Source organism: Artemia franciscana, chromosome 21 (genome assembly GCF_032884065.1).
Source record: "Artemia franciscana chromosome 21, ASM3288406v1, whole genome shotgun sequence".
NCBI classification, from domain to species: domain Eukaryota; kingdom Metazoa; phylum Arthropoda; class Branchiopoda; order Anostraca; family Artemiidae; genus Artemia; species Artemia franciscana.
This window is the reverse complement of record NC_088883.1, coordinates 10,999,058-11,004,293: the sequence shown is the minus strand read 5'-3', so window position 1 is coordinate 11,004,293 and position 5,236 is coordinate 10,999,058. Positions and strand designations below refer to the sequence as shown.

Sequence of the window (5,236 nt, the reverse complement as noted above, 5' to 3'; positions counted from 1 at the left end):
AGTGGTACAAAGTCACGATCAGAGGGAGCAACCCCTTTCCATCTTAACATGCCACAAATCCTTCTTTTTATTTGTTTAATTAATATAGGTTATTCCTGAACTTGTTATGCTTACTAAGAAATTTCAAAATTGGGAAGTCTTATCAGCTTGTTCAGAACTTCCATAGAATATAAAAAAAAGATTGGTGCGGGAAAATATATTCTTTGTTATATAAAGTTTTGCTGGGGGTTCCAATATTTTTTCGGTCCCCTCAGTTGCTCCAAGGTGTGAAAATCACAGTCGAATACTGGTGTTTAAGCCACAATTTGTATTCTGAGGAAATCATAGTTGAAAGTAGAAAATTCGACAACTGATTCTTGAAACACTTTCTTTAAAGATAAGTTGAAATTCATTTCTTTTCGAGTTTACTGTCTCTCCTTTAAAATAAAAAATTAGAATCGTAACGGCTTAAGAATTAGATATAAAGACAACGTTATTGGACAACGTTAGACAACGTTATTCGTTACCCACCAAGCAGATTACAAAAAAAAATTATTCGTTGTATGAGAAGTCACTCAATATAACAAATTTATTTATTTAAATAATAGATTTTATTCAAAAAATATACAATAATATATACCATATCTATTAGATATCTACCAAAACTAGCAACATAGTTTTAGAACTATTAGGACTCCTAAATCTATTAATTAAACCAATGAAATATTCGATAAAATACAAACTAATAATAGCAAAGTAAAATCTATAACTCTGAAATACATAAAAATACCGTAAAAAGAAATATGTATTGGCGAGGGCTGACTTTGCCGACACTCACAATCGAGCAGAAACTAGTCCTAATAAATTAGGACATTTTTTCTGTTTCAATCAAAGACTTTAAATTAAAGACTTTAAAAACTCTTTTTTGATATAGTAAAGTTTTTCTTTATGTAGATTAAAGTGATAAGTTAATCCTCAGTAGAGGAAAAAAAAATATATCACTTCAGTCTGGGTAGATTGGGATAGTTTGTGTAACAATATACTATATTACAAATTTTACTTTAAGCCGGTTGAGGTGAAGACAATCTTGCTATCTAATAAAATATATAGTCCATTGAAACTTAATATGAAGAAGTAGATCAGTTTGTGTTCATAAGACTACTAAGTATCTTTGTATCAACATACAACAAGTTTCACGAACAAAAAATTAACATGTATCAGGCTTCACGAAGAAAAATCCGCATACAACTAGTTTCACGAAGAAAAAATAACAATGCAGCAATTTTGGCGAAAAAAAATCAACGCTTTTGTTTAACGTACAAAAGTTTCACGTAGCATACCTTTTAGTAATGTTTTCATCTTTCTATATTAAATTTCCAAACAATTTCATGATTTTCTACTTTTTATTCAAGATCGCTCTAAATCCCAAACAAAAATTCTAATTCGAGGACAAGTTTATTGCATCAGAAATTGAGAATATTTGCAATAGTTTTGTTAAAAACAACAGCTTTTCAAATACCTGTTTTTATATTAAATTTTAATCCAGATTTATATTTTCTGATTTTTGTGCAAGGTTACTGAAAATCCCAAATAAAAATTTTAATTCAAGGAAAACCTAATTGCATCAGAAAATGAAGATCTTTGTAGAAGTTTTGTTAATATCAACACAATTTTTAACAAATGTCTCATCTTTTTGTTTAAAATTTTAAAATTGCTCATTATTTTATTTACTTGTTTAAGGTTAGTTTAAATCAGTTAGAAAAATCTAATTCGAGGATTCTAATTCGAGATATTTCTGATGCAATTATTGCATCAGAAATTGCAGATTTTTGTAGAAGTTCTATTAATAACAAAACTTCTTTCATCACAATTTTCCACTTTTTTTGCACTACATTTCAAAACACCCTTGTTATTTTTTATTCTTGATGAAGACCACTATAATTTCCCAAAGGAAAATTACTGAGAAGGAAATTTATTGCACGAGAAATTGAAAATCTGTGCAGAAGTCTTTTTAAATCAATACTTAACACCTTTTCGTAAAATATCTCATCTCTTAATATTAAATCTAAAATAGTTTCGTAACTTTCGATTTTTTTTTGAAGGTCACTGTAAATCCTAAGTAAATTTAGTTCAGGGAAAACTTCATTTCATAAAAATCAAAAATCTTTGTACAAGTTCTTCTTTACACTTCTTTTAGAATTTTTTTCATTTCTTTATATTGAATTTTAAAATAATGTTATTACTTTTTTCTTTTTGCCTATTTTTACTGTTAATCCCAAACAAAATTTGATTCGAGGAAAATTTGTTATACAAGAAATTGGAGCTTCGTTATGATCATTTAGCAAAATTTCTCTTTTTTTTATACTGAATTTTAAAATAATTTAATAACTTTTCCTTTTTGCCCATTGTCACTGTAAATACAAAATACAAAATTTGAATCGAGGAAAATTTATTGTACAAACAATTAAAGTTTGGTTGCGATCATTTAGCAAAATTTCTTTTCTCTTTACGTTGAATTTCAAAATAGTTCCTTTATTTCTTGTTTCTTCTTGAAGTTTACTGGTACGTTAAAATAAAATGGAAATTTGTTGAAACTGTCACTGCATCAAAATGTGAAAATCAGGGGCTCGCACGAAATGGTATAAATTGAGATATTGACGCTTTTTGGCAAATCTTTCACCCTCTATGTAATAAAGGTGATACAAGTTCTGCAGAATAAAAGGCCTCTTTTCCGTAATTTTACATTTAAATATATAAAATACATAATAAAATATACTAAAATATATATCTAGGCTTACACTTAGCCAATTTTGAATAATTCTGCCCAACTGTTACAACACTATCAACAAACCATATCGTGTTGGCGAGAAATTGTTGAATGTGAAAAATCAAAGAGTAGGCTATATCCACTTTTTCAATTACGATAGTAGCTATAAGGTTTATTTTACTACTAAAGTATATCCACTTTTAAAGTTCAATCAAACCTTAAATGTCAAGTGAGTTTTTTGCTGACCATAAATTTTGACAACTGTAATTAGTGACTTTGTCGGACAAAGTACAAAAAATACCCTCATAAGACTTTCACTAATATACAACAATTATATTCACCTTTTAGCAAATAACTGAAGATGCCATATGTAATCTGAATTAAGGCAACCTTAATTATATAATATCCTCATACTGTATATAAGTAACAACCAATGAAATAGCAATAGTAACTATGAAATGAAAGAAGTAAGGTACAAAGTAAATATACTGGAATGATAAAATACCCCAAAAAACAGAAGTTAGTACTAGGATAGATGTTTCTTAAAACTGCAACTTTATTGGGGGTAATCAAGGTTTCCTTACCGATATATTGCAAAGCCCCATATTGTGCCCCATTGATTTGCGTTCGCTTTCAAGCAGCCATATAACTGAAAATGTTGATATAATCACAGCTTACTGAACAAACCCTATTTACATAGGGGCACATATATTACATAGGGGCCCTATTTACATATGGGGCACATATATTGTGCCCCATAGATTTCAGAATTAAAATATCAATTACAATTATTAGCTGCTGACTCCAGCCTAAATGGCAGAGAGCATCAAATGTAGCCCCTAAAATGCTTATGAAAAGGGCAACATTGCAGTCCTTTCTGCACTTACAGTAAAACCAAATGTTAACATCGCAAATTACTGCAGAGTGTTATTTTCCTATTCACCCAATAAATGGAACTGAGAAAAAAAAATAATGACTTAAGACTTATGTAAGGGGTTTGGAGCAAGAAGATTGCATCATGTCAACACCAGAATCAAGCTTAAATACCACTAAAAAAAAGGTGCTATATTCATGAGGTTGTCATCTTATTAACTTGCCTGACTGACATTCTTTGATTTTTCTTGATTTTCCTTACCTTTTTTATTAATTTTTTGACTTTCTTGGATAAAATTTCTTGATTTTATTTTCAGAATTAAAATATCAATTACAATTATTAGCTGCTGACTCCAGCCTAAATGGCAAAGAGCATCAAACGTAGCCCCTAAAATGCTTATGAAAAGGGCAACATTGCAGTCCTTTCTGCATTTACAGTAAAATCAAACGTTAACATCACAATTTACTACAAAGTGTCATTTTCCTATTCCCCTAATAAATGGAATCGAGAAAAAAAAAAATAATGACTTTAAACTTATGTAAAGGGTTTCGAGCAAGATATTATTAACTTGCCTGACTGACATTCTTTGATTTTTCTGGATTTTCCTTACTTTTTTTTATTAATTTCTCGACTTTCTTGGATAAAATTCCTTGATTTTTTTTTTCAACCATAACCGTTGATTTTTTATAGAATATCCAACTTTTCATGACTGGTTAATGAATAAAAGAAAGATTTTCAAGGAAACTGATCCCTCTCAAGGAAAAAACAGGAAATGAAAAGGACCGGCGCATGTTAATGACATCTAACTTTGTCTTACCTTAAACACATATAAAGTTGGCAAATTTCAAAGAAAAAGGTACACGAATCACGAACATCTTCACATCATCAGGAATAAGAAAACATAAGTTTTTGAAGCTAAGGCTTTACAAATTTGGCACTTATGAAATTAAAAAAAAAAACAACTGCAAAGCTGTTAACGTCCATTAATTAAAAGACTAACATTAATTATAGTGGTAGTTATTGTCGACATATACAAAAATTGAATTCTGATCTGTATAAAAACCTTGCCAATTCCAAAAAATTTTCAAGGCGAGTAATTTCGTAAATAAAATAATATTAACATTGATTTAAATCCAGAATAATATCGTCTTTCAGTTTTTATCAGTATCTCGGTACAAAAGCTGGTTCTCGCCTTTTCAATGGACACTTCTTTTCGATCTACTTGATGTATTAAAAAAAGTAAAGAATATAGCATTGGACTTTGCAGTCCCTACCGGCGGTGCTGATCTCCGTTTCTTGGCCCTTCAGCCAGGAAATGCAATGGGGGGTTGGGGGCACATCCTGTACTTTCGCACGCCCTTCCTGTTTACCTTCCCCAGATTTCTCCAGGTACCCATTTAGAGCTGGGTCGAATCTGGCGGAGCTTATAGAGTCATGCCATTGACCCCCATCCCAATTCAAATAATTGGGTACAGTAGGATTGGGTACACTTAAAAAAATTCTAGCTATAATTATATTATTTTGGGAACTGAAGGAAATAAGATTCAAAAATAAAGTCTCTTTTTGCATCCATAGAAACGTACTCAAGCTGAACCATTGAAAATTTATTATTTTGA

General features: G+C 30.1%; 1 protein-coding gene across 12 annotated transcripts in view; it reads right to left on the bottom strand.

Annotated features, from left to right (window-relative positions):
- Window positions 1-2,326: 2,326 nt before the first annotated feature.
- Window positions 2,327-5,236, bottom strand: part of LOC136040542 (solute carrier family 41 member 3-like) — a 117,843-nt gene continuing 114,933 nt past the window's right edge. For 9 of the 12 annotated variants that reach the window (XM_065724742.1, XM_065724737.1, XM_065724736.1 and 6 more), the window contains one exon: window positions 2,838-5,236. This exon is cut by the window's right edge and continues 794 nt beyond it. The gene's annotated coding sequence lies outside the window, so the exon portion shown is untranslated. The other 3 variants (XM_065724738.1, XM_065724739.1, XM_065724740.1) reach the window with 1 other exon arrangement.